This window comes from Cetorhinus maximus, chromosome 12 (assembly GCF_964194155.1).
Source record: "Cetorhinus maximus chromosome 12, sCetMax3.hap1.1, whole genome shotgun sequence".
NCBI lineage: Eukaryota > Metazoa > Chordata > Chondrichthyes > Lamniformes > Cetorhinidae > Cetorhinus > Cetorhinus maximus.
The window spans coordinates 52,684,556-52,690,555 of NC_135890.1; positions in this window are offsets into that span (position 1 = coordinate 52,684,556).

Consider the following 6,000-nt stretch of genomic DNA (forward strand, 5'->3'; position numbering starts at 1 on the left):
CTTTTTGGTTTTTAATATGTAGTAATTATGGTTTTATTTATTGTGTAATGTACCTTTAAGAACAATGCTTGTTAAGGAAGATCACACAATCTGTAGTAACCAATAGAGGAGCAGCATGGGCTACCTCAGTAGTCAGTGTAGAGTTAGAGTTGGAGTTGAAAGCATTCAGGTAGTTTCTGCTGAGTATATTGTAAATAAACTAATGTTTCCACCCAAGATGTGTCTGCAGATCAACTCTATCATTAATGGTACAACTTGGCCACCCAACAACAAACTGGCGATGAAGATAAAACAGTATTGAACAAAAGAAATCAAGTTAAAAAGGAATCGGCACTGTACCTCGCCCAGTGATTGTAAGTAGGAAGCTTGATTAGTGTTGAAGAAGTTATCCTCTCTTAAAATGCCACAATGTAAGAGAATTGGCCCTTTTGAACAAGCCACAGTCGATTGATTTCATAGAATGACTCAAGTTCTTGTCTCAAGCGAATGAGATTACAGGGGACGAGAAGAGGTGAGCGATCCTCCTGAGTACTTGTGGGAGAAAAACCTATGGTTTGATTCGAAGTTTGATGGCACCCACTGCCCCAGATTCGAAAAAATGTTGACTAATTGGTGGACTTTGTGAAGGGTCATTTTCAACCAAAGCCCTCAGTCACGATGCAGAGCTTCAGGTTTAATTTGTGAACTAGAGCCGCTGGTGAGACAATTACATGCTACTTGGAAAATTTGAAGTAGCTAACAGAATGTTGTAAGTTAGGTACAACTCTGAACAACATGCTCAGAAATTGTTTAGTGTGTAGTGTGAAAGAGCACACTATTCAGAAAAGATTATTGCCTGAAGTGAACCTGGATTTCAAGAAGGCACTAGAGATAGCACTGGCCATGGAAAGCACTGTAAGAGATTCAAAAGCAATACAGAGTGTGCAAAATAGCGCCGTCCTCCACATCGAGCAGGAAACCCCGGCTGAAAGAGGTGCTAAAAAGCAAGATTCTGCCGAGAAGTGGGAAACAGCCCCCTCTAGCCAAAGAATAAAGAAAAATAACTTAGCAGCGAAGTTAAATTATAATTTTAATAGAGGTGGAAACAAGCAGTCCTTTAGCGATTGGCAGTTTAAAAAATTTGAATGCTACTATTTTACAGAAATGCACATATAATGAGGCAGTGCAAGGAAAGATTCAAGCAGGCTTGTAAACAAAAGAAGAAGCCCAATTAAATTTACAATGTAGAAGAGCCTGAAACAACAAATTCAGACATTTACTTGTTGTTTAATCTGAAAGTTGGAAAGACAGAACCAATATTTGTCACAGTGAAAGTAAATGGCCAACCTGTTAGAATGGAAGTGGACACAGGAGCTTCCACTACAGTAATTGGGGCACATACCTTCATATATTTGAAGAATGGTGAACATCAATTAAGTTGATAAGAAACAACTGCCAAGCTAAAAACATATATGGGTGAAGACATTCAAGTAAAAGGCATTTCATTCCATTATGGAAGCCAATCAGCAAAGCTATCAGTGTTAGTATTGAGAGGCAGAGGACCAAGCGTTCTAGGGTGAAATTGGCTAAGGGAAATCATCCCTGAGTGGCCACTGAGATGCCAAAAGGAAGCTGGAAGTGTTCCAGTTTTGAAAAAGGAGTGTGTAAGGACTCAACAAGCTGAAGAAACGCAGGCTGCCTTAAGCCAAAACCTGGAATAATAGCAGAAGAAACTCAAAGAGACCCTGCTTGATGACAGAGTTCAAGATGAGGTGAGCAACCTTCGCAGGGAAAAATAAAACCTGTCGAAAGACCTTCACACCCTATAAGATTCCCTCAAGTCAATGTTTGTACCCCTGCAAAAGTATGAAGAGAAACAGAAAGAATTCAGCATCTCTCTGAACAAACTGAAGGATGAGTTGGCAGAGCACACACAACAATGTTCAATTTTCCAGGAGACAACAAACAAATACAAAAAAGAGACGGAAGAGCTGAAGAATCAGCTAAATGAAGCCAAAGAGGTTTTGAAAGCAAAAGTCACAGAATTTTCCAAGACGCAGACAGATTATGAAATTTTGGAAGACTCAGCCACTGAGCTCAGACAAGTTGAGCTTGCATCTGAGAGACGTCTGGCCAATAGGGAAGTCAAAAAGAAGGCCAAGATTAAAATCTGTGCTAGAAAGAAGAAAAATGCAAGATCCAAGCAAGGAAGGTAATCTATTGGGTCACCAGGTAGATTCACAGGCCCTCCACGCAGTTGAGGAGAAGGTGAGAGCCATAAGAGAGTCACCTACACCAAAGAACGTTTTGGAGCTCAAATCATTCCTAGGAATGATCAGCTATTATGGGTGGTTCTTACCCAATTTGTCTACAGTGCTGGCCCCCCCTGCAAACTTTACTCAAAAAGAACCAACGCTGGTCTTGGGAGGCGCCCCAGAAAGAGCTTCCATAAAGGTGAAACCATTGTTGCACTCGTCCAATCTATTAATGCATTATGACCAGACAAAAGAATTGGTGCTGACATGTGACGCATCTCCCGATGGAGTGGGAGCAGTGCTTTCTCATTGGATGGACAATGGCATGGAACGGCCAACAGGTTATGTATCAAGAATGCTCGCCACAGCGGATAGGGGATACTCGCAGATTGAAAAAGAAAGCCTGCCCATCATCTTTGGTGTCAAGAAGTTTCACCAGTACTTACATGGCCGCCATTTTGCAATTGTTTCAGACCACAAACCATTGTTAGGATTATTTAGTGAGGACAAGGCTATACCACCCATAGCCTCAGCAAGAATACAACGATGGGCTTTAATTCTGGCAGCGTATGAATACACTTTTGTACAAAGACCTGGCAATCAAATCGCAAACACTGATGCCCTTTGTCATTTGCCTTTACAAGAAAATGATGAGCTTGTCCCAGTTCCACAGGAACTTGTTTTACTGTTAAATCTTAGATTCCTCACCAGTCTGTGCTCAACAGATCAAAGACTGGACAAGTCGGGACCCAATCCTAACTCAGGTACGAGAACAAGTGCTACATGATTGGCCACAGGCACCCATATCTGATGAAATGAAACCGTACTTCAAAAGAAGGCAAGAAATAACCAGCCAGGATGGCATCTTATTGTGGGGAGCACAAGTGATAGTTCCTCCAAAGGGAAGGGAGCCACTTTTAGTTGAACTACACAGTGCCCATCTAGGAATTTGCCGAATGAAGACCATAGCACACAGCTATCTATGGTGGCCTGGGATGGATGGTGAAATAGAGAGTTTAGTAAAGCTCTGTGTGCAATGTTGGCAAATGTGAAAATTGCCAGTGACAGCTCCACTATACCCATGGGAGTGGCCAGGTAGACCCTGGGGGCGGTTACACCTAGACTACATTGGACCTTTCCTGGGAACAATGTTTCTGCTCTTTGTCGATGCCCATTCAAAATGGTTGGACATATATGAGGTGAAGTCTCACGTTGGGCGCTACAATTGAGAAACTACGTCAGAGTTTTGCCATTCACGGACTTCCAGGAGTAGTCATTTCCAATAATGGCACAGCATTTACGAGTGCTGAGTTTCAACAGTTTATCATCCTCAACGGTATCAGTCATGTGAAAACTGCACTGTACCAGCCTTCCTCAAATGGACTGGTAGTAGTGTAGAGATAGAGTTTGAGTTAGAAGCACACGTGTAGTTGCTGCTGAGTATATTGTAAGTAAACTAATGTTTCCACCCAAGAAGTGTCTGCAGATCAACTCTATCATTAATAGTATCAACTCAGCCACCCTACAGCATAAAGAAACCTTGCATCAGTTGCTATTAATTTACTTTCATGCCCTCCGCCCCTTTACTGGCACTAATGCTTTTTCCAGTGGGTTACCTTCTGAGCTGATGTGCTCTACAGAAACAGTGGAGCTCCAGAGAAATGCCAAGCTGCTCAGGTTGCCAAGAGAAGCACTCCATGCCTTCAAGATAACAGTGCTGTCTGTCTACACTCATGAAAATTTCAGGTACCTTTCTGCAGACCTTGGCTGCCAGCTTTTGAACAGTAAAGGGATTTGCATGTGACAGACTTGCGAAGAGGGGTTCGCAATTGGTCAGCTTTGGCCTCAAACCCTGAAGGCACCTCTTTTCAGACATGCTGCACCACTGACCTATCATAATAGTAATTTGGAGTGGCACAGAGGAAGACTCTTTACAAAGAGTTCGTGCCACACCACTGTGCTTTCAGAGGTGATTAGAGTGCTGGATCACTCTGCCACCTGCTTGCCAGCAAATTCCTACAACTTTAATTCTTTTACCCTTCAGTTTTGCTGCATATTTCTTAATCCCCAGCAGGGCTTCACTGATGGAACCAATGTTATTATTTGAAGCAATTTCTTCAAAACAACCATTTTTAACCATCCCTAGTGGTTACTAACTGACCAAATACACTGCATTGACTTTCTCCTCTGTCTCTTTCCATGAAGCCTGCCTTTTGAGGAGAGTGTCCCTCCAAACCAAAATTTTCAACCCTCTTTCATCTTGCCTCAGTTTAAACTCCAGGTCTGAAAAAGGAGTCCTTCTTCCTCTCTGAAACCTTACAGTCTCTTAAAAATCCTGCAAATGGAGACAGAGGAATATACAGGGCTTAAGGAGAGGGCACTGCATCGACTTTAGTTTTTTGGATTGCGCTAATGAAAAGCTGACAAAGACAGATAGTTAAAATAATTGAATATTGCTGAAAAGAGAGGCATGATGCTCAAACTTTTCCTCTTGCACTCATCAGGACAAATACAAGAATGCCAAATTTCAAACTATCACAACAATTTATACCACAGGAGAAAAGGGCACTGATTGGTTGGCAAATTAACTCTGATTGGACAAGACATTGTCATGCAGAAAGCAACGGGGAACTATTGGCTCCCCAATCTCCTGGTTAATTCAAAAATGGTGCAAGACATGAACATATTCCTTTTGTTTGCATAGAATGGGTCCCTGTATATGAGTGTGTATATTGCTTCTAGCAAGCATGAATGAACCACGTCATGAGCTCAACTGACTATCTTAAATTTATTGATAGTGTAGCTATTAGCGCACTCAGGATTGCTCATCAAGTGCTGCCTGATTGCAGAATCACATCTAACAGTTGATTTGTTTTGGGTTTTGCAAGTGTTGGCTGGCTAAGCATGGTCTGTATTCTGCCTATTGCGAACAACTGAAGGAACACTGATTCCATCAGCCGATCGTTGGGACATACGACCTTCCTACCTGCTCCACTGTATCTAAAGCTGTACTTTAAATCCTATTTGCCATCCATCAGCATGGTCACTTATTCCCACCTCCGCAATATTGCTCACCTTCTCATCTTCTCCCACAGCCAGGGCGGAATTTTCTGCACCCGCCTGCCGCTGGGATCATCTGGTCCCGCCGCAAGTCAATGGACTTCTGGCTGGGGTGCTGCCTCGCCCACGGTGGGTCCCACTGAAAAATCCCTGCCCTAGTGAAACCTTCTGACTCAGAGGCAACCACTGAGCCAATTAAGACTGACAGGGCACTTAAAAGTTTCACTCCCTTACTTGAGGCTTTATTGATATGACTGTAAATACTTGTGTATGAAGTGACAAATTGCCAGTGGTTTACATGTGGATTAGTGAGTTACATAACCATCAAGGCCCACTGACCATAAATGTAGAAGGAGGTGACACATCACAGAAATTCTACAAACTAGATAATAGAAGAAAAGTTCTGTAGGTTGAAAAGAAATTCTCTGACCTCAAGGATGTCACATAAGTAGGTTACTTAATTTAAGCCGGTGATCTGCGCTATTTTACATCATGTACACACCTTCATTTTATGTGCAGGAAACAAGCTTAGAAAATTCATGTTGTTACAGCTCTGGCTGACAAATAAGCTTCCTGAGAGGGAGAAGAACAAATATAATGCTATATGTCATGACACAATTGGGAAAGGCCATTAAGTCATTTTGGGTGCACCATCGCCATGAGGACTGTAGTGGTTCAAAGAGAAGGTTGAGCAACACCTCTTGAC